The sequence below is a fragment of the Nicotiana tomentosiformis genome, chromosome 5, assembly GCF_000390325.3.
Source record: "Nicotiana tomentosiformis chromosome 5, ASM39032v3, whole genome shotgun sequence".
Classification (NCBI taxonomy): Eukaryota; Viridiplantae; Streptophyta; class Magnoliopsida; order Solanales; family Solanaceae; genus Nicotiana; species Nicotiana tomentosiformis.
The window spans coordinates 69944463-69969628 of NC_090816.1; the positions used below are offsets into that span (position 1 = coordinate 69944463).

The 25166-nt window shown below is 35.1% G+C and overlaps 1 long non-coding RNA gene and 1 pseudogene across 1 annotated transcript; both read left to right on the forward strand.

Moving 5' to 3' along the window:
- The first annotated feature begins 744 nt into the window (after positions 1-744).
- Positions 745-8034, forward strand: LOC104108128 (probable LRR receptor-like serine/threonine-protein kinase At5g10290; annotated as a pseudogene).
- A 6187-nt stretch (positions 8035-14221) lies between these two features.
- Positions 14222-19204, forward strand: LOC104108127 (uncharacterized). The gene is made up of 2 exons (XR_688949.4): positions 14222-14947; positions 18876-19204. It is a non-coding gene; the product is annotated as an uncharacterized lncRNA (long non-coding RNA).
- The last annotated feature ends 5962 nt before the right edge of the window (positions 19205-25166 follow it).

The window sequence follows — 25166 nt, forward strand, 5'->3', positions numbered from 1 at the left end:
AGTGAGTAATGGAATTGTGAATTTGTTCTTGATTTCGTCATATAGTCTAATTTTTTGTTTTTGTGTGTGGTGTATTGGACTGAAAAGGGAGTTGAGTTCTGCTCGAAATTTTGGGTAAACGTGTTTGTGCGTGTGTTTGAATTAGTACTTATTTATTTACTATTTTCAATGCATTTGGTGTAGCTGAGTTGAAGAAAGCTGATTTTAAATTAATTCGTAATCTTTCTTGCTTCATTAGAATTTTTAAAATTTTTTTTAATCTCAAACATTTACCAATTGCCTAAGCTTTTAAAATGATTCATATCTCAATTGCTAAGCTTTTAAAATGATTCATATCTCAATTGCTATGCTTTGAGGAAAGAAAGACTTATGGAGCAGCGCTTCCTTAGCTTCATCTGATGAATTTTTTGCCCTCCTAGCGATCTGTACATGTCCGATGTGCAAGTAAGGAAGTGCTTCTCACAGTGATAAATCACAACCACTAAGTTTCTTGGAATGATTGGCATGTTTAGTAGAAAGGACTAATGTTTTGGTTAGTATACTGATTTAGCCTCCTGCATCATTGCCTGCTGTAACACCATATACTGCTATTACGAATCTGAGGATCAGATTGTTTTCTTTTTGTATCTAATTAAGCTTAAATGTTGCCTTTCAGCTTTTACCGATTTCCCCTTATTAACCTTTGATGTTTTATAGGCACCCGTTCATGGAAGATGGTGTCTTATGTCGCAGTGGTAAATTGCAACAACGGTACTTGACATGAAGTGCAATATTTGAAAGATGGAACTGTTCTTTGCAATTGTGATATTAGCATGTCTCCACTCATTCGCTTTACCTGATGGACAAGGTACACGATTCTTCCATTTTTACTTCATCATCTTTTATATACTCAAATGGATCAAGAGAAACTCAGATGGAACTAATATATCTTATTTCATTTTCTTGCTTATGTTCTGTTTACATTTTGCTTCTGCCGATGGAATGTTTTCTTTGTTCTCCTAATAAAGTAGTGTGACATTCAGTTCTTTGTGATCTCTGGCCCATTTTAGGAGATGCCCTGTTTGCACTGAAGAATTCACTTAATGCTTCAAATGATCAGCTTGCTGATTGGAATCAGTATCAAGTTAGTCCTTGCATTTGGTCCAAAATTACTTGTGATGATAAAGGCAATGTCATCATGGTGTAAGTTATATTGTTAGAGCCATTAGAATCGCCTTGTGAATAGTAGTATCATTTTATAGTTTTTATGTTTTAGAAAGGTTGATCTTTGGTTGCCCAACTTTTTTTCCTGGATGTGATTTTTTATAGTGTCTGATTTTTGTTTGCAGGTCATTGTCAAATATGGGATTCTCGGGCACTTTAACTCCCAGATTAGGTGTTCTAAAGAATGTGAATACATTGTATGTATAAAGAACTGCAGTTGAGTTATTGTTGACAGAATGTTGGCTTGAATTCTAAGCACATATAATTTTCTAGATGCTATTTGTTGCAATTTTGAAAATATTTTATATTCAATATTGTTTCTAAATGTATTTGTTCGATGTCATCGGCATTAGACAAGAACAAAATTCCCTTCTGATAATCTGATGTACTTTTGAGGTTTTGCACCTCTCAAGCACAAAGAAGTTAAGAAGATAGAAAAACAAAAGCACTCCACTAAAGTTTTTCACAAAACTAGCGAAAGCGTTCTTCAAACTCACGTTAGAAGAATGTATATGAAAAGAAACCTCACCTTCACGTTCCTCAATCCAACAAGATTGCAAGAAACGTTGATTAAGCAAAGAAGAGGAAACGAAAGAGTCAATCACGTTTTTGAAGCTAATGCTCAAAGAAACTAATCACCCCCTCTTTATTTTCAGCATATTGAGCCCTTCAAATAGGCCTTACAATGAGTAAAATTGATAAGGTTAAGGAAAACTAATCCTAATTAAACTAGAATAAGAATAAGGCTTACCAACTAACAATCCTAGTTTGTCTAGAACTACAAATATAATCCTACTAAAACAAGAATTAAATTACTAGGAAATAAGAAATAAAAAATCCTAATCTTTAAGGAAAAGAAATCCTAATCTTGAATGGATTCTTGAATTTCTTGTCCTTCTTAATCTTGGATCATAATCAAATTTTAACTAAAAGTTGAGGACATAGATGAACAATAATTTCAAGATAGCTTTACTTATCGGAAGGGGAAAAAAGAAAGACAAAAGGTTACCTACATATTGTGGTGTTATCAATGGAGAAAGAGAAATATTTGGCCATTTCACAAAGGGAAACAACTTAATAGAGAGGTGGAAGTTATTTGAACTGGTCTAGCAAATGGGACTCTCTGTCCGGATGGCTGTCTTTCTTCTTGTGGTAACTAGTTGGTGTCTTTTCTTTAACAAGGTCTCTATACTTCGACTGCTGGTTCCTTTGGACAAGGAGCAATCTCAGCCATTTCACGAAGACAAGGCATGTGAACTATACAAAGTTGATCCTCAGTATGGGTGGCCTTGCCTTTTTCTCTGAACGGTCGTTCTTTCAAATTGTCTTTGCACTTTGGATGCTTCCAAGAGCCCCATTTTAGTATTTGACTTGTATATTTTTCAACTCAATAAGTTAAATGTGTAACTATATGGAAGGACACGTTTGTATAAGATGTAGCTCTTGCACCCAAGGGTGTGGCCTAGTGGTCAATGAAGTGGGTGAGAACCATAAGGTCTCAGGTTCAAATCCCAGCGGAGGCAAAAAAACACTAGGTGATTTCTTCCCATCTATCCAAGCCTTAGTGGATAGAGTTACCTAGTACCTGTTGTTGGTGGGAGGTGGCAGGTATCCCGTGGAATTGGTCGAGGTACGCGCAAGCTGGCCCGGACACCACGGTTATAAAAAAAAAGATGTAGCTCTTGTTTAATTTTCATTGGTGAATATGTTGTTGTCTTGTTGAGCTCAATATTGTTAGATTCACGACTAGAATATTTGGGACAATTCCTCTGCTATAACCTAGCTGGCTGTGTCGTGTACACCCCTGCAGGTCTTTGCAAGGAAACGGTATAACCGGTAAGATTCCAGAAGCGATAGGAAATTTAACAAGTTTGACAATGTTAAATTTAGAGAATAACCGTCTGTATGGAGAAATACCAGCTTCCCTGGGAAATCTCAAAAAGCTTCAGTCTCTGGAAGTCATATTATTTAATTTGGTTGTTGTTGGATAGAAGATAGTTTAATTGGTGTTTTGGAATAGGAATGAACTCTCTTTTTATTTTTATTTTTTATTGAGCAGGTTTTTGACTCAAAACAATCTCACAGGGACAATCCCTCAGTCAGTTTCAAGCCTCCAGAACTTGATGAGCCTGTAAGTGATTTATCTTTACTTCTTCACTCCATGTATAGAGTGATGCTTTTATTTTGGGATGTCAATTAACAACTTCAGTGATCCTTAGCCTGTATCATTCAATGCTTCACTTGCTTCACTGATTTGCTTTGCAGTCAGCTTGCTTCCAATGGTCTTACTGGTCAAGTTCCTGAACAGTTGTTTCAAGTTCCAAAATACAAGTATGCATACCTTGTAGTAATAACAATGGCACCTAATACTATATGATTGCAGTTTTTTTGCTTTGAACAGTCGATCAAGGCTGCTTAGTTACTGCCTTGTCTACTAATTCATTATCTTTAATTTATGTTTAACATAATTTGGTTATTCTAGTTTTACAGGGAATCGTTTGAATTGTGGCTTAAATTTCAGTCATCATTGTGAATCTGATAGTGGAGGTAAATTCTACGATCAAATATGTAACTGTTTCATTTGACTTACTAGTCTTACATATAGAAATTAGCTCTGCTGGAGATGTTTGTTAGTCAGATATATATGCTTTATGCTTCTTTGCATTCTGGAGAATGAAAGATGTGGCTGAAAAATGTAGCATTTTACTCCCATTATCTGTGGTTTTACTTTCATTTATCTTTTATCTAGTCATAAGGCTTTATCTACTAGTTTAGAATTTGTCTCATTTTTGTTAGAGTAGAACCTTTAGTACTTCCAAGAGTTCTAGCTTGTTCGGGGTTTCATAATCTATTTATGGGATAATTATGTACTTTGTTTGGAACAACACTATGATGAATAGATACTGTTAATTTCCTTACCATATCATCTATATTTTCTCTCGTTCTTATCTCTTTTTCCCCTTTCTCATTTCTTTCACTTGTCATTCTCCCTTCCCCTTTCTTTGGTGGTACATCAGTACGGGTATCGGAACTCGAGCTTTGGTTCCTTACACTGTATCGCATTCATAAAACCTATCGAACGAAAAACTATTCAGAATTTCTACCAAACGAAAAGTTATCCCATATCTATCTCCCAAAGTCTCAATTCATTTCCTCTTTATATACAAATGCGGAACAGGAATAAATGTTTAGTGTTATACTTGCCATTGATTGCGGGATATGTTTGTTGTGTTGAATTGGTGGTTTGTACTGGTACCATATTTAATGAATGGAAGAATCAACCACCTCATGGTACTGCCGGGACTAAAACGGATGAGTTTCTTTCCATTACTGCTAATCTTCGAGAGTTGTAATAGTCTCACTCAACTGAGGGACAGTGAAGTAGTTGAAAAATCCAGCACTATTACTACGTTATTGTTGATTTAGTTAATGATAAGGTTATATCAATATTTAAGAGATAATATTATCTTATAGTTAGACATAGAATTTTAATAATTTTAGGAGTTGTAACGATTGAAAAAAGGATTTTTATAATTTTAAGAGTTGTAGCATGTGAGGGTTCCCTAATTTATAAATAGGGCCCTAATGTACTTTGCTTGGAACAACACTTGATGAATAAATATTGTTGATAAAAAAAATTATCTCTCATCCCCTTTTCCTCTTTCCATTCTTTCTTTTTCTCTTATTCATCACACTCAATTCTCTCTCCTTTTAGCACTACATCAGAAAGTTTCTGAAGTCGATAAAGCTGCTGATTGCCTATCCAATGTAATAATATTCCTTTAGTAAGAAAACTGTCATTTATGATTTAACATATGCACCTTCTTAAACCTTACTGGACAAGCAAAATTCTGAAGTTGAATTTCTTGCAGGTTCTCCTAGTAAACCAAAGATTGGTCTCGTAGTTGGTATTGCTGGTGGATTTCTTGGAATTCTCCTTCTTGGAGGATCTGTGTTATTGTTCTGGAGGAGAAGGCACAAAGGCTAAGTTCGTGAAATCTTTGTTGACGTTGTAGGTTTGTGTCACTTGCTTTTGACAATAATTTCATTGGTATAATATACTTGTTATCTGCTAAAAATAGAAGGGTATTGTGGCCATAGGGTATTGTGGCCATGCATTGTTATATCTTGTAATTCCATTTTAAGTTAGTGAGCTTAGTTCTTATCCACCAGTACTTAGTTTTGATCTACCTTCAAGATGGTGTGGCTCCTTTGAATATATTATGATTATTTCTTGCGTTTTATTTGGCGGACTCAGGTGAGGTTGATCGACGAATTCCATTTGGTCAATTGAGGAGATTTTCATGGAGGGAATTGCAGCTTGCTACTGATAACTTTAGTGAAAAGAATGTTCTTGGACAAGGAGGTTTTGGCAAGGTCTATAAAGGAGTGCTCAATGACGGCACTAAAGTTGCCGTGAAACGATTAGCTGATTATGAGAGCCCTGGGGGAGATGCTGCATTCCAGCGAGAAGTTGAGATGATAAGCGTGGCTGTTCATAGGAACCTCTTACGGCTTATAGGGTTTTGCACCACACCGACTGAACGGCTGCTAGTATATCCATATATGCAGAATCTAAGTGTTGCTTATCGTCTACGAGGTATTGTCCCTTCTGAGTAGTGCTTAATTGTTAGTCACCGTACTTTTTTAATGTCCCAAATAGTACATTTTCCCTAGCTTTGCCTATTCATCTCAGTTATTACATTCTTTATTTCGGTGGTCTTACTTGTCCTGCAGCACAAATTTTGTTTTTGTCAGCTGGGTTGTAAGCAGTCGTGCACCATTTTCTTCCTCTCAAGCTGTGAAAAGAAGGCGTTCTTTTGTCGTTACGGTTTAAACTGGCTATTAAAGTAATTTAGAATTGCTGATGCTAGTGAATGACTTGACAAGGCATCAAGTATAAGTGGCATGCTTAATGGGCAGAAGCATCTGCTCTTATAGTTTGCATTTTCATATTTGAAAAAAAGAATCTCTCTTTAGACTCTGGAAAAGTGTTGGAAGTTTAGTGCCCTTAGGTTGCATTACCATGAGTACAATTTGCATGCTTCCTTTTTCCCAGAGAAAGGTAGGGAAAGACAGGTTCCGATCAGATGAGTTTACTGCATTGGCATTGTAGAAGCACTTCTGATATTCATTAAAGGAGTTGAGATTTTGGACATTTCGATTTTCTTTAGTCTTCAAGCTCAATAGTCGAATAGACCTCATCAATGGGCACTTAATAGTATAAGATGATATCCGAGTTTATAAATTGATTCTTGTGCATTCTCTCCACCAGAAAGAGATTTGCTGCGTCGATTGATTTTCCCTACGGAAGTTGGTTTTTTAAATCCTTGTGTGAACTGAGAGGAGTTTCATGAAACTTTTAGCAGTTTTCTACTGAAGTGATGATTCTTAGTAGTTTTCAGCAGCTTCTTATTTTAGATTTTAATCACTCGCAGAACTTAAACCTGGGGAGTCTGTTTTGGTTTGGCCAACTAGGAAGCGTGTGGCACTGGGCACTGCATGTGGACTTGAATACCTACATGAACACTGTAATCCAAAGATTATTCACCGTGATGTTAAAGCAGCTAATGTATTACTAGATGAGGATTTTGAAGCTGTAGTTGGTGATTTTGGCTTGGCAAAGTTAGTTGACATTAACAAAACCAATGTGACAACTCAAGTTCGTGGTACAATGGGCCATATAGCTCCTGAATACTTATCCACTGGCAAATCATCAGAAAAAACAGATGTTTTTGGCTATGGGATCATGCTTTTGGAGCTTGTTACTGGCCAACGTGCAATAGACTTCTCACGCCTAGAAGAAGAAGATGATGTTTTGTTGCTTGACCATGTGAGTGTACCGAACTCGATGATCTTTGTATCATTCCAAATGGATATCAAATTAGTGCTTTTTATTTTTATATATTATCTCTGCTGATCAAGCTTCAGTTCTTTGTCTCTATATTCTGCTGGGACGGCTCATTTGTCCTTTGCAAGAGACCCTCCTGATGATAAACTTTCTTTTCTGTCTATTGGTGTAGATGTGATAATTTTATTTTTCACTTCAAAGGGTCACAAGCAGTTCTCATTTTTCATGTTTCGGCAGGATAGAAATACTTTGAATGTCAACTAGGTCTTAATACTTGAGGCCTTTTGACTCTAGACGGAATTGAGAAGAAATAAAGGAGAAAAATGACTAGATGACAGAAAAAAATTAAAGTGTGGATGTCTCAGATGTGGACCTCGAGCCTCTCTTTTATAACTTTACATTATAGTCTTTCTTTAACTTGAGGCTTCATAGAACCTTATGTAGTATTAGTTGCTAAAAGTACAGCATGTATACCGTCTTGAAGGTCAAAAAACTGCAAAGGGAGAAAAGACTGGATGCTATTGTAGACCGGAACCTGAATAAGAACTACGACATGGATGAAGTGGAGATGATGATTCAGGTGGCATTGCTGTGCACTCAGCCCTCACCAGAGGAACGTCCAGCAATGTCGGAGGTGGTAAGGATGCTGGAAGGAGAAGGGCTTGCCGAGAGATGGGAAGAGTGGCAGCACGTTGAAGTCAACCGTAGGCAAGAATATGAGAGACTTCAAAGACGATTTGATTGGGGAGAAGATTCAATCTTTAATCAGGATGCTGTTGAGTTGTCTGGCGGAAGATGACAAATGAGTAATTTTGAACTAGTACATACGTCATTGTAAGTTTCCTGATACATAGAAGGCAGAAGCCTGATTGCTCAATGGCCAGCAATCCATGTTTTTATTTTTTGAGTTGTTGATGCCATATCTTTTTTTCTTTTTTCATACTTTATATGTCCTCTTATTTAAGCATTCTTTTTCCTTTTATGCTTGGCTTTGTGCAGAAACATTCGAGTTTCAACAGTATTTTCCATTCTGTTTTTGTTTTCCTTCTCCGAGACGTTCCTGTGAAGTTTACAATCACTTTTTGTAACATATATTGACTTTTGTTCCATCTGAAGGTCTCAAGTGCTCATGTTGTTATACAACCATTCACCAATTTCATGCACATGGCTCTGTTTTGCTGGCTAGGAAAAATGCATCATTCATATGACATCCTTGTGCGAGACTGGAAGTTGTGTTGTTTGCTTATGCTGTGTCCTCCACTTGAACTTCGTTAATGATCTTGCTTGTTCTACGGTCAAGGGCGGACGTAGAGGCTTATGAACCAAATAACTCTTGCCTATATCTTGTATGTCTAATAGGAAATCTACTAAATATCTATAAATATTTGACTGTGAATTCAGTAATTGTTGTAGTATTAACTTGAGGTCGTTGTAGGAACTCATAAACTTCAAATGCTGGATTTGCCTATGCCCTCTATTCACAGTTCTTCGTCTTGAGATAAAGGATCAGGCAATGTACTATCAGAATTATTGAGAATCTTCGCAATCAGATTAGTTACAATTCAGTTAGCTAGGATGATTAGCTGCAACTTCGCTGGCAGTCAATAATTAGTCAACATTAGGGTATTCTTTGTACATGATACATGCGTGTATATATGTTGTTGTACAACTCTATTATAAGCAGTTAATTCATTTCCCGAATTCTCTCTCCTTCAACTCCTCTTATGTGAATCTCTATAGTGCTTCATTGTTGCTCATTCTAAACTTGATTCATCTCTATTGCAGCATCTTGGTATCAGAGCACATGAGCTTGCAATCTTCTCATTTTTAGATGTTTATCGATTTCCTCTTCACATCTTCAATTTTTCCCTAATTTCTTCGACCTTTCAATTTTGCCCTAATTCCGATTGAGATCGCACAAATTTGTGTTCGATTTCTATTTTCCTCTTCTCAAATTGATTGCATTTTCTCGTTCGATTTCATTGAGACTTTAGTATGGCTATTCTGGATCAGAACAAAGCACCTAGCGTTGATGCACATGTAGGCATCTGTGCGACAACTAGTGTAGATACAAGCGCCAACGGTGACATCAGCAGTCCTCTTTACCTTCATCTATCTGATATTCCCGGTGCTATGTTAGTTTATGTTCCTTCCAATGGAATTGGTTGCAGTGTGATGTGCGCTTAGAAGCAAGTTAGGGTTCATCAGCGGAGAATGTATATGGCCAGATTCTTAAACACCTAATTATCATTAGTGGGTAAGATGCGATGATATGGTAACATCGTGAATTTTGAACTCACTTTTGAAGGTCATCGCAAATAGTGTGGAGTATGCAAACGATGTCGTTGAGTTGTGGTTAGAATCGGAGGTTTGCTACGAATAGACCAATGGTGCTAGGTTGTATCAAGTTCAAAACGAAATAAAAGATTTGACCTAGGAGCCCTTGACATCATGAGTTGCTACACTAAAATGAACAAACTTTGGGAAGAGTTGAATAATCTGAGCATGAAATCACAGTGTAACTGTCACTGTAGTTGCGGTACCAAGGAGAAGTTATACAAGGCCAACAAGGCAAACATTTAATCCAGTTTCTCATGGGGCTAAATGAAGTTTACACAGTGGTGCGAAGAAGTATCCTCATGATGAACTACATTCCTTCATTAGCACAAGCTTTTTCTCTGCTTATTCAGGACAGAAACAAAGAGAGATGTGGCCTTCTAATTAGCTTATCCTTGAGTCTACTTTTCTTTATGTTAATTAATGCACAAGGAAATACCAATTTATGGACAAACTATTCTGCTAATGGTTATTCTACTGTAAACAGGCTACTGCAAGCGTTTGGGACATACTAAGACAAATGTTACAAGTTGCACGATTACCCTCAGAACTCTAATCCAAATCAGTCCTTCAAATTCAACAAAGGCAAGCATACTATGGCTAATGCACATGCTGCACCTACTGAAGAGCTATTCATTAAGGGAGATGAATCAGTTTCACAGGACGATACTCACAACGTAGCAACTATTGGCATCACAAAAGAGCAATATGGTCAATTGGAGAATCTGCTCCAACACCTTCACAACAACAATGGAGGAGAGAGCTCAAACACTCGCCTTGCAAGTAGAGCTGCTAATTTTGCAGGTATAATAGCTTGGTCTTCTATTGATTATGGCAAATTTTCTTGTAAATGTATCAAAACTATATATGACACGTGGATTTTGGATTCTTGTGCTTCACACCATATGACCTACAGTAAATCTCTTTTCTCTGAAGCTATACTTTTGTCTTATCCTTTGCTTATTGCACTTCCTAACGGCTATAGAGCTAAAAGTGATAGAAATTGGTAATGTTATATTTGCATCACAAATTACTTTGCATAAAATTCTTTTTGTTCTTGCCTTCGAATTCAATCTTATCTCTGTCTTCTCCACGACTGCACATCTCAGTTTCCTAATTGCCTTTACTGCTTCTTCATGTCTACTGCAGGTCCCTTAGGTCCCTTTAATAAATAGGTCTCTAGAGATTGGTAAGATCAGAAGTAGTCTGTATCTTCTTTGTTCTCACTGTTTAGCAAATACGAGTCCAATATTAGTTCCTAATGTTTCTGTTACTTGCACTTCATCTTCTGATTGTGATGTAAATATTTCATAGTGTCAAATACTTCCAATTGTAAATAATTTCATTGCAATAAGACACAGTCAATTTACATTCTTCCGATTCATTTTCATTCTCTTCTATATCTCATGGAAATAATGTTGATGTGTTGTGGCAGCTCTACTTGGAAGGCGATAAGTCTTTGAATGACTTACGGAATGTTAATGTATAGCGCTCTTTAAAAGAACGTTATACTTATACATAGATAAGTCACTCTTTTTTTTGTACACTTATTTCCGTTCTACTTGGCAAAAATACCACATTTAAGTTCTGGACTCTTAAAGACGTATCTCTTCTATCACATCCACTTTTTCTCCAAAATAGTCTTTTCTTTGTCTTATTTGCCTATGACCTGGCAGTCCAGATTACCATTTCCCCAAAGGTCCAGTACTTAAAATAAAATATTTGACCTCTTTTATGTGGATTTGTGGGGTCCCTATCATGTCCCAATACATGCTAACCAGAGATACTTTCTTACTTTAGTAGAAGATTTTAGTAGGTCTACATGGACTCATCTCTTGTGTTGCAAGAGTAATGCTCTCCAGGTTATCAAAGTCTTTGTTTCTCTAATTCAAATACAATTTCAAACATCCATTAAAATCATAAGGTCTGATAATGGTCTAGAGTTCAATAGTACAGAAGCTACCTTGTTTTTCTAGTCCAAAGGCATAATCTATCAGAAAAACCTATCCTTACATTCCATAACTAAATGGGGTGATAGAAAGAAAATGCAAGTACCTTCTTGAAACTACCAGGGCACTCCTCTTCTGGTCAAAATTGCCCCTAAAATATTGGAAAGAATATATACTGTAAATGCCATTTTTTTTTTTGCAGTTTTAAATAAAAAAAGAAAAACCAAAATATTTTCCTTATTTGTTTGTGTATTTTTTGTGTCTAATTTTTAATCAATTAATTAAATCAATTGATTAATTGGTTAGATGATTTATAATTAAATTTGTACTTATGTAGTTTGATAGATTAAATAGGGTTATAATTTGAATGGTTTAAATATAAGGGGATACGGAAGAAATTGGGTCAAATTTGAAAGAGATAGTGGCCAAGAATGCAATATCAAGGCCAATTGAGGGGCTGGCAGAGAGGATCCAAACGACGTTTTCATTACTAAACTACGTTGTTTTGCTTAGTGGATTACAATTAAATCTGGACCCTCTGATCTTGCTCAATCAAACGGACCTCATTTCATCTCCCCTTCCAAATAAAAAGCCAAAAAATTCAGATTTTTGGCCATTTATCCAAACCCTAGAGACCCCTCTTCTTTGCCCCCTCTCTCTCTAACCCTTGCTGCTACCCCTTTTCCATGGCGGCACCGCCGCCCGCCGCCCTCCACTGTTGATCAAACGCACTCAATCCTACTCCATTCTTCTCCTCTCTTTATCCCCAACCTGAATCCAAGCCCCAAAATCCCCAAATCCATACCAATTTCCTCTAAATCTAGTTTGACTGAAACCCTAGCTGCCTCTCTTTCTTAAAATTCAAAGAACTCCGGCCATCCCCACCCCTCAATTCTCACATCATTGGATAGATCTCTTAGTTTCACGACCAACGTTGCTGATAAAAATCCGGTCAAACTCCGGCGACCATTTGAAACTACCACTGCCCGCGCACCACCAAAATCACCATCATTGATCCTCTGCCTTGGTCTATCTCTTGAATCAAAGCACGATTTCTTGTTGGTCATGTCGTGACTAACTACTGGCTCGCCGGAATTTACTGTCACGATTCACCAATTATAGGATTGTTCAAAACCAAACCGAAACCGTTAACCGAACCGATGGATTATTGACTTATTGGTATCGGATTATTGGGGTAATGGATGGTGAACGAATTGAGATTTTATAATTAACGGCTTAACGATTTGGGGGCGTATTTCTCAATTTTCTTATCGGGTAAACCGTTAACCCGTTAAGAATTTTTATATTACACTAGTTTTCTTCATGTTTAGGAGGCTCATATGGATTTTGTATAGTGCAATAAACTGGAAGTAATCATATTGTAGTCCAAAATTGAAAGTAATTTGTTAAATTGTCTGCTGGTTTTATCCGTAATAGCTAGATTGTATGAGCTTTTGTCCTTTCTTGCATGCATCTAACAAATTAAAGTCTGATTTTCTGGATTTTTGATTTTACAATCTGGATTTCTTGTGAAGAATGAATGTTACTGAAAGTTTGATCGATTCATACGTGTATGAGTAGTCTTGAATATGAACTAGATTGGAACTCGGAAGAAAACTCTTCAATTCAAAAATACTTTTAGATCTTAGATGGTATTAAAAATTTGGCATTATATTGAACCGTTTGGTATTTGATTGAATGATTGTTCAAAAAATTTCTATTTAGTTTAGCTGATAAACCGCTCAATAGTTGTTAATCCAATACCAATCCGTCCGTTGTCTTATTGGATGGCTAGCGGATTACTACATTTATAATTTGATAACCGATAAGCCGAACCGTTAAGCGTAATTACACACCCGATCCGTTCGATAAGCACCCCTAACCAATTAGAAATCGTGCTCGAAGTTCACATCGCTCCCGTTTTGACGTCCCACCATTGTTTCAGGCACTTGGATTATGAAATGGTAAAAATCTTAATCCCTTTCCTCCGCCCCTAATTTTTTGTTTTTATGTAATTGATTTAGATTTTTTATTTAGGTTTAAGTTCTGTTAATGATCGTCTAATTCATGTTCGGTGTAGTTTCTGATTTTGTCTTTGTTTAAGTTAATCAATTCTGTTAATTGCTTCATTATTTAATACGTGTTAAACTTGGCTTTAATTGTTTAGTTCTTATTATTCATGTTTGTTAATTGGTGAAAGTTTTACTTATCTGATTTTAGTATTTTGGATTAGTTTGAGGCAGTATATAGTTTGCTTTATTGCGTGAAGGGTAGTAGGAGATAAATGATGGAGTATGGTACATAGTTAGTAGTTTCTACTGTTTTGAGTTGGTTGGGAAGTACTCTTTCCCATGTTTCTACTGTTTTTGGTGAGAAAGGACAGTCCTTTCTCACCCTTTTGGGCAGATTTTTAGTTTAACTCGAGACCAAAACTTGGCTTTAATTGTTGAGTTCCTATTATTCATGCTTGTTAATTGGCGAAAGTTTTACTTATCTGATTTTAGTATTTTGGATTAGTTTGAGGCAGTAGGATAGTTTGCTTTATTGTGTGAAGGGCAGTAGGAGGTGAATGTTGGAGTATGGTACATAGTAGTTTCTACTGTTTTGAGTTGGCTGGGAAGTACTCTTTCCCATGCTTCTGCTGTTTTTGGTGAAAAAGGACTGTCCTTTCTCACTCTTTTGGATTGATTTTTAGTTTAACTCACTCTTCGTATTCTCGAGCAAAGAGGGGCAGCTGTAAATGCCGAATTTTTATATTTTTAAATAAAAATAAAAAATACCAAAATATTTTCCTTATTTGTTTGTGTGTTTTTTGTGTATAATTATTTGATCAATTAATTAAATCAATTGATTAATTGGTTAGATGATTTATAATTAAATTTGTACTTATGTAGTTTGATAGATTAAATAGGGTTATAATTTGAATAGTTTTTATAAAGGGGATAGGAAAGAAATTAGGCCAAATTTGAAAGAGAGAGTGGCCAAGAATGCAATATCAAGGCCAATTGAAGGGCTGCCACCGAGGCTCCAAACGACGTAGTTTCATCCCCTTCCATCCTCTTCCAAATAAAAGGCCAAAAAATTCAGATTTTTGGCCATTTACGCAAAGTCCGCGCCCTCCACCGGTGACCAAACACACTCAATCCTACACCATTCTTCTTCTCTCTTCATCCCCAACCCGAATCCAAGCCCTAAAATCCCCAAATCCACACGAATTTCCCTAAATCTAGTTTGACCGAAACCTTAGCCGCCCCTCTTTCTTCAAATTCGAAGAACTCCGGCCATCCCCACTCCTCAATTCTCACATCATTGAGATCTATCCATATTTCTTAATTCACGACCAAACGCCCTTGATAAAAATTCGGTCAAACTCTGGCGACCATTTGAAACTACCACTGCCCGTGCACCACCATAATCACCACCATTAATCCTTTTCCTTGGTCTATCTCGTGAATCGAAGAACGATTTATCGTTGGTGATGTCGTGACTAACCACTGGATCGCCGGAATTCACTATCATGATTCGCCAATTAGAAAGCGTGCTCGTAGTTCACATCGATGCCGTTTTGACGTCCCACCACTTTCTCGGGCACTTGGATCGTGAAATGGTAAAAATCTTAATCTCTTTCCTCCACCCCTGATTTTTTGTTTTTATATAATTGATATTAGATTTTTTTTTTTTAGGTTTAAGTTCTGTTAATGATCGTCTATTCATGTTCGGTATAGTTTTTGATTTTGTCTTTGTTTAAGTTAATCAATTCTGTTAATTGCTTCATTATAATATATATATATATATATATATATATATATATATATATATATATATATATATATATTAAAAGCATGAAGCCCTAAAGTTAAAAGTTAAATTACTGATTTACCCCTTTTAAAAATCTAAACCCTAATTTGAAAGCAAGAAAAAACTAGCGCATGATTTGAAAGGTAAAGCTTCAACAAACTAATTTGAAAAGAAGAAAAAACTAACGCATGATTTGAAAGGTAACGCTTCAACAAAAAGGAAAAGGCAACGCTTGATTAACCTCAAAATTGCCTTATGTCTTACAACGTTTGTCTTCTCACAACGGGAAAGAAAGCGCTGAGAGGAGGAAAGAGAGACAACAGCAAAACAAGAAGATAAACCTAAAAGACAACAAATAATTCTATACATTGCTGTCTGCGTAGCACTATAGCAAGACCATAGTATAGAGTTCATTCTTGCAAGGTATTTTGTTTTAATTCTAATGATGTTTGTTTACAGACAATTTTTATTTTTACTACACAAGTCGATCTCCTTACTTAGTTCCTCTCATCCCCATTGTGGTAATTTTGAAATTGAAAGAGATCTTTAATATCTACTCGCTCGCTGCTTCTTTAATATTTACTCACTCGCTTCCCCTTCGCATTTTGACAACTTCTTTTCAAGATTATAATCAGGTTCCCTCTCCCCCGCTTTTTCTCCTGCTCCTTCGTTGTGTAGATATATGATTGCATGAATTACATATAGTCAACCTTTTACGTTTATATCCGTTATTGGATGATATAACAAAAGCAAATATTTATTAGCGCAAGACAAGGGCCGCAAAATTGTGTATGGATTCATTGAAAGCACGGGTTTCTTTTACTATCTCAATCATTTGATACTTATTTAGTTATGATGGGTTCGAAAGTGTTCCTTTCTTTTTCGTCTTAGACATGTTTCTATATTTACCCATTATTGGTGTTTTAGATTCTTACTATTTTACTATTATTATGAATTTATGATAGATCACTTTTCTACTTTATTCATATTTTAGTTAATGTGTCTTTAGTATGTCAGTATGTGTTGCTTAAATTTTGAGTCTAATAGACATATCCCAAACAAATTGGCCGATAGAGTTCTATTTTACTTTTTTTTTTTTTGTGAGTCAAAGTTCTGTAAAAGTTTTTTCAAAATTTTGATAGAATCGCTTTTGTACTTTATTCATATTTTAATTTAAGTGTCTTTAATATTATTTTCTTAAATTTTGAGTCTAATTTATATATGCCAAACATATTGTGTCAATAGAGTTTTGTTTTGTTTTTTTGTGAGACAAATAATCATTTTCTTTGGTTATAGTTTTTCCAAAATATTTTTTTGTGACTCGAATAATATTTTTATGCAAGAGTTTTTTCATATTTTTGGATAGAATTCATATTTTAGTTTAAGCGTGTTTAATATTATTTTCTTAAATATTTTGTCTAATCGATATATGCCAAACAAATTGTGTCGATAGATTTTTTTTTTGAGACAAATAACCATTTCCAAGATCTTTGATAGAATCACTTTTATTTTTATTCATATTTAAGTTTATTCTTTGTTACTCAAATTTGCAGTTCAATCAATATGTACCAAATAAATTGGTTTGATATATAGAGTTGTATTTTACTTTATTGTGAGTCAATAATCATTTCTTTTACAATAGTTTTTTTCAAAATTTTAAAGTGTCAAAGTTATAATATATCTTTATGTAATATTAAATATATTCAACCCAAAATTATTTATTTAAAACCTTATATTTCAAACACTATGTTTATTTTTCGGCATGTAGAGGTTAGGTATATCTAGACATCTGCATCGTAAGTGGATTTTTGTCATCTGTTTTCATATGAAATATGATTTGAATAAAATAAAATTCAAGAGTGGAAAAACTCTTATAAAATCAAAAGATTAATGCACTTGTAAGTTCAGTAGGAACTTTAATTCTCATCCTTTTTCTTCTTCTTTGCGTTGACATTTGATTATTTCTTCTTTAGCTATCTTTTTAATGTATCCAAAGCTTCTTCATGTGAAATAAATTACTAGACAACTTTAATGAAGTATCAAAAATATTTGTAGTAAAATCTTTAGTAATCGCGTTGATAAATGTATCAATTCCTTCTATACTTTCCTATTTATCTAAGTTCCCTTTTATTTTATTTTTTGTTTATCAACTTATAAATATTTTTGTTAAAATTATGTTGCCTTTAATTAACTAAGTCTCATTTAGTTGAAATGGATAGAGAAAGGAAATCTCCTTACTGTGATAAGGCTAATATAAATAAAAAATCATCATCAGCCTAAGAAGATATTAAGCTCTAAGAGTTTATTGAAGAATAAGAAATAAATAATTTTGAATACTAAAGGGGATAATATGGACCTTTGCCCTTGATTTTATCTTGCTTGAGTACTTAACATTTATTCCTCCGATAAAAAATGACTCGTTATGCAATTCAACCTTTCATATCTACCGATGAGATTTGAATTCTAACAATTATCGATGTATATATAAATATTACTTATTGGTACATATGATGAAACTGAAAATTTTATGCGTGATATTTATATTAAAATAGAAAATGAGCCTTCAATATTGTAGAAAAAGCAATCAACTTTGAGTTGATAATTATGCAAAGGTGCAGTTAATATTATTATGGCTAAAGGATATGGAGAATATTAGGAAGTTATTCGTAGAATATCGCTTCGACATCATCTATTACAGTGATCAATTTAAGAAGGGAAATATGATACCATAATGGCTAGAAGAACAAAGATAGTTGGTTGAGGCTTGAATATTGTAGAAAAGAAATTTTGAAAAGACAATTATGCCAAGACGCAATTGATATTATTATGGCAGAAAGACATGGAGAAATCATAAAGTTGTTCATAAAATGTAGCTTATGACATCATCTATTGGAGCAATTAAATATAAGAAGGAAGATTCAATTAATACCATGAGGCTAGAAGAACAAAGATAGTGTTGGTTGAAGAGTATATTTTTCCACTTTATTCATGAAAGATCTTAAGATTAGAGTGTTGGCTTTTGCTGTATTTTTATTTATAATCTATAATTAATATATATATATATATGTGTGTGTGTGTGTGTATTTAGCTATTTTTAGATACCCTACAAAAAAATATGGAATATGTATTTAATTATTTTTAGATACTCTACAAAAAATGATATGGAATACACGTGCAACGCACGTGTAGAGAGACTAGTACTATACTAAAAGTAGGAAGCTCCTATTGCAAAAGTTAAATTACCAAAATACCCATCAAAAATCAAATAACTATTTTACCCTTCCATTAAATCTCACTTTAATATCCTTGGACTAAAAAGTAAATTATCTTCCAACAAATAATAAAATTGTACCACAATAAACGTCCAGGTAATGAGAAGACATAATTTATGTATTTTATTTTAATGATTATAATGTCCACTTTTCTTGAGAATTGGATGATTAATTTGTAATTTAATTTTATGTTGAATGGTTAGCTTTTCTAGGGTAATGTCTTTTCATTTATCATGTATTAATTTCTTTTAATTTTTCATGTATCACCATTTAAGAGTTAGCTTTTACAATTCCCATGTTTTCTAACAGTCTCACATAGTAGAGGCCTCTTATTCTTATGAGCTTTGTCCTAGAAAACATACAATGAAACTAGAAAACAAAGCTAGATCGAATGAGATCAATGAAAATAAATTCTGCTCTCCCTTGATTAAATTGATTGTTTCATTTGAATACCATGTAAATCAGGACTTGTGAATCACGCACACATGTAGATTCCCGCAAGAATCACATTCATGGAGCCGTTTGGAAGTACAATTCATAGAAATTAAATTCAAGAGGTACAAAATAATAGTTTGAAAGTTCCTTTTTCCTGTTTTCCTTATTTCCTCATTGGTTTCTCTCATATTTCTCATACGATATATGTATCTAGAGAGCCAAAGTTTGTCCATTTATATATTATGCCACTTCTTTTAATACTTGATTTGTTTAAAGATACTTTAACTGGAGTTTGATGTTTGTATAAAGACTTGAAGTGAAAAGAAATTCTTTGGTTGGTTAGTTACTTAGTTAGCAAACATTTCGGTGTTCTTGGATGTGGAAGTTTTTAATGTTTTATATGCTTGATCTCATTCAACCAAAGTTGGATATTCTAATATGTTGATTTTGTAAATTTTAGAGTGTAATTCGATGAAATCTCAACCACGTAGATTAGTGCATCCCGATCTCAAGTCAAAATTCATTAATTTGGGGCTTCTAAGTAGCGCCAATAATATTGAAAAAAAAGTTATATTGACCTGGGAACTTTCATCTAAATTTAGAAATTTATCTTATCATCCAAGAACTTTCTTTTAAATTTGGAAAAGAAAAGTTCTTTGTTTTTAGGCTGGAGCCCCACTGCTTGTAAGAATGTATTTGAACACATATTATCCAACTCTCATCTTAATTTGTCATAATTGATAATTAGATGTTACAAGTTTATCACATTATACAAAGGGGATTTGGTGAGTTATTCATATATATGCTTATTTGTCAAACATTCTGTTGCAAATTATACTTTAATCCTTATCATCGGTATCACTTTCTTTCCCTTATTTCCCTTTTAGTATATTGTTTTTAATATTTTGTTGCCTCTTCCAAGTATTTAACCACAATACTATCTATTATTTATTTATTATCCATTTATTATTATTGTTATAAATATGAGAAGCCTGATCAATATAAATAATTGAATCACCAAAATTTCCATTAAAAGCTAAATGTCATTTTATAAAAATAAAAAATTTCAATAAAAAACGTATCTTGAATATTTTTTAGCTTACTTATTATAATCACGAGTATATACAATCTTCTGCGAATTAAAGGTGTTTACAATCTTTGGTATCAAAAAACTTTGAGGTATCAAATTGAAATAATATTCTCCTCTTGCTTAATACGAGCTAATTACTTTCTTAAATTTTATAAAAATATTTCTTTATTGAGTTAGTTAAATACGAACACTAATTATTGTTCAGAAAGTTACATTTTATTTTTTACATTATAAAAATTTTATAAGTCAATTTCTAATAATATTTATATGATTGTTTAAATTTTTATAATCAATAGTTCATGTTGCGCGTGTACATAGACTAGTTATTTAATACGTGTTAAACTTGGCTTTTATTGTTGAGTTCTTATTATTTATGTTTGTTAATTGGTGAAAGTTTTACTTATCTGATTTTAGTATTTTGGATTAGTTTGAGGTAGTAGGATAATTTGCTTTATTGTGTGAAGGGTAGTAGGAGTGAATGATGGAGTATGGTACATAGTTAGTAGTTTCTATAGTTTTAAGTTGGCTGGGAAGTACTCTTTCCCATGCTTCTGCTGTATTTGGTGAGAAAGGACAGTCCTTTCTCACCTTTTTGGACAGATTTTTAGTTTAACTGTCACGATCCAATTCTCATCGGAGCCGCGACAGCACCTAACACTACTTGCTAGATAAGTCAACAGTTTTACAATAACCACAAAATCCAATAAAGCAGGATTTAATAAAATCAACAGCGGAAATTATCATGAAATAACTACAAAACAATAGTAATACTACTACAACCATCCCAATGATCTGGTCTCAACGAGTATACGAGTACTACTGAATATCAAAATACAAGGCCAAATCCTTAATACAACTGCCTGAACAATAGAACAGTAATAACAAAAATAGATGAAAGAGAACTTCAAGGTCTGCGGATGACATATCAGCTACCTCGTAGTCTCCCAAAAGCTGGTACCAACACAAACCTAGCAATCACCTCGTCCGGAAGTATGTAAATCTGCACACGAAGTGTGGAGTATAGTATGAGTATAACTGACCGTATGTACTCAATAAGTAACAAACCTAACCTTGGACTGAAAGCAGTGACGAGCTGAGAAGAAACAGTTAGAGACCAATATCAATAATCAGTAACAACTCATGGTATAAAGGAAACAATATAAGTAAATAACTTAATGATATCATGTTCAACTCGTTCACATTACAGGAATTTAGACATGATTTCCAACTATAATAGTTAAATCCCAACACGGATAAAATATTTTATTTACCAGCTAGCATGAAGAAAGTACGTCTCTATGCCTACATGTCAAATATACATGTCAATTCAATATCATCACCGTGAACCCATCAAGAATAACCATACTTAGCACGCTCACGGTACCTGGCACAAGGCCCCTCACTATCACACACACAACTCTCAGCACTGTATGGGTGCCTGAAATAAATGACACTCACCAAAGCACGTGTATATATACCACTGTGCCTATGCTCACTGTGAATATCATACTCCGAAGGGTGGATCCTGGCCCAAACGCTAATCAATATCACATAGCCCAATGGTGGGGCCTGATGCACGCGTCACCCCAAATTAGTAACACTTAGCCCAATATGAGCCTGGTGTACGTGTCACCTCAAAATTAATACCAAACCGGCTCTATGCCCCAAATTCAATCATCAGCCACTCAAGTCTTAGTTAACCACATCTCACAGTATTCAATTTAACAGTGTTATACATGTAAGGCAATAACAACAGGTGCGAAATCAAAGTAAAAGAACACTGAGACGGAGATAGCATGCACAGATATAGCATCATGACTGAGACTATATGTACAATTAAGGCTAATAGCTCAAAACAACAAGAATAACCCTATCATGTCTCAAACAAATAAGCATATAGTCTAGACATGATTTCTAACATAAATTATGGCTCAAATAATCAATCAAGTAAAGAAAATACGGATATAACGATGCATGATAGTGATCAAGTCCTCTAATAGTCTAGAATCCACCTGGATCATGAATACACCGGTGAACACACACATGCCCGTCACCTAGCACGTGCTTCACCCCCAAAACATCTCAAATATATAGTTCTCATGGATAATTATCCTCAAATCCAAGTTTAGATATGTTATTTACCTCAAAATGCGAAAATCAATACTCCAAAAAGCCCTTTCCACACGAATGGGCCTCCGATCGACTTGAATCTATCCAAAACAACTTAATATCATCAATAGAAACCATAGGAAATAATCCCAAACAATAAAGCTAAGGTCTTTAATCAAAATCGGAAAGTTAACCTAAAAAGTCAACCCGGGCTATCACCTCGGAACCCGACCAAACTCACAAATTCAGAACACCCATTCTATTAAGAGTCCAAATATATATATTTCATCTAATTCCATACACAAATCGACTCTCAAATCATCAAATCTTACTCTCCAATAACAGTCTAAACCCCCCAAATTTTACCTTAGTTCACATAAACTAGGTATAATAATCTATGGGTAATCAATATCCATCATCAAAATTAAATAAACTTCACTTACCTATTCAATTCCAGCAAAAAGTCTCCCAAATATCGCCCTTAGCGGAGCTCCACAACTCCTAAAATAAGAAAAACAATCAAATCATTCGACATATAACTCTGCTAGTGATTCCACATCTGCGGTCACTTAACCGCACTTGCGGTCTCAAGCTCGCATCTGCGAGATCCTTCCTTCAGCCGACCTACCGCATCTGCGGTCCCTCCTCTGCACCTGCGGGACCGCTTCTGCGATCCAATGTCCGCATCTGCGAACTCCGCAGGCCTCCATCCAAGTCCGCTTCTGCGCCCACTCGTCCGTATCTGCGGACTCGCAGATGAGGGAATACCCTCGTACCTGTGCTCCCATCCAAACTTCACTTTACAGCGCATCTGTGCACAAATGGCCGCACCTGCAGCTCCACATCCGCGGCCAACCAACCACCGATGCGAACACACCAGAAGCCTGAATCATCAACAATGCAACAAGTCCAAAACATGATCCGTAACTCACCCAAAACACACCAGAGGCCCCAGGGACCCCATCCAAAAATATCAACAAGTCCTAGAACATAACACGAACCTACTCGAAGCCTCAAATCACATAAAACAATGTTAAAGCCACGAATCACACCATAATTTAAGCCTAATAAACTAATGAATATTAAAATTCCAAAACTCATGCCGAATCATAGCAAATCAACTCTGAATGACCTCAAATTTTGCATGCAGATCCCAAATGACACAACGGATCTATTACAACTCCTGTTCAAACCTATCAACCTTCTAAACCTTCAACTTTCCAACTTTTACCAACAAGCACCAAACAGGCCTACGGACTTCCAAATCTAAATCTGGACATGCGCCTCAGTCCAAAATCACCATACAAAGCTATTGGAATCATCAAAATACCATTCCGAAGTCTTTTACAAAAACGTCAAACTCTGGTCAACTTTTTCAACTTAAACCTCAAACTTTGGGACTAAGTGTTCCAATTCACTCCGAAACTTCTTCGAAACCAAATCAACCACCCCGACAAGTCACTTAACCACAAATACACATATGTAAAGCATCAAATAGAGAAAACATGGCTAAAATACTCTAAACAACCTACTGGGTCATTACATCAACTCATGACCAAGGTCTTCTACTGCTATAAAGAGAGAGATTGTTCTTTAGTTTTTGGACATATGGGAGGCATCCTTTGGCAGCTGAAAAATTGAGAGAAAAAAACCTTTCAAAAACATAAAACTTGTTAAGTCATTTTTGGGTTCTTTTGTTCTTTAAGTTGTTGATTTTCAAGGTGTTGGTGGGTTGTTGTCTCTTGCTGAGTTTGCTGTCCACTTCGATTAAAAGTTATGTCTTTGTTTTGGCTTCTGCTTCTAGTTGTTGAAACACAACTTTAGTGTTGCTAAAATTTTCTGTTTCTGCTATCCAGGTATTCCCTCAACTACTATTGTAATTTTGTCCCAAGAATGAATGCAAATGAAGTTTGAGCTCTCCTTACTTCGTTGTACCTTTAAAGCATTCTGCTCTCATTAGTCTTATTTAAATGTCAAGCATATGTAATGGACATTGAAGTTTCCATCTCCATACGCGTTAAGAAATAAATTTTGTTTAAGGTCCATTTTATACTATCTTGATGTTTTCCAGAATTGTTCTTGTGATAGGCTTAAATGGAATACTATATTTAGTTTCTTGCTGTCACGACCTAAAATCCAGCCTTAGGCGTGGTGATGGCACCTAATCTCTAAGACTAGGTAAGCCGATTACTTATAAAAATTAAGCTAGTTTAACAATGATATTTTAATATAGAGTTTAATATAAAAACCGAAATAAAAGAGAAACAAACATACGCGGCGATAATCACAACAACCTCCAAAGACTAGGTAATATAGAGTCACGAACTCTAGCTAAATACATAGAAAGATCTCAAAAATAAAAATACAATACTGTTCGAATAACAAACTGACAGTACAACAAAAAGGGAAAGGACTCCAAGGGACTGCGACGACCAAGCAACTCTACCTTGAATCCTCGCGATCAAGAAGCTAACTTTGCCTAAGTCCGATATCTGCAATATCTGGATCTGCATAAAAATGTGCAGAAGTGTAGTATGAGTATATCACGGTCAGTACCCAGTAAGTATCAAGATTAACCTCGGTGGAGTAGTGACGAGGTACAAGTCAAGACACCTACGAGTCAAATAACTTGTGCAGTATAGAAGTATAAAGCTAATAATGAAAGAAGAAATCAGTAAATGGAAACAAGAATCAACATGTGATATAAACAGGAAAGTAATAAGAACACCGTTAATGTATTAGTGAAACCAAATAAGGAAAACAAATAACAACCAATTAATCAACCCGTTCCAACACAAGTCTCACAACGAAATTACTCAGAGATACCTCATCTCATAAACACAAGTCACGAGTCCCAAATCACGAATCATACGCTCACAACACCTTGTGCCCATATTTTTAATCACCACAACACGGACAACTCACGTGCCAATATCTCAATCCGTCCGGCATGGTCACAGGCTCACAATCACAATCCGCCTAGCGTGGTCACAAGCTTAATATCACAATCCGCCCGGCATGGACACAAGCTCACTAACACAATCCGCCCGGCCTGGTCACATGCTCAATATCACAATAGAAGCAGATAATACAAGAATACATGGGCATGATCAATGAATGTC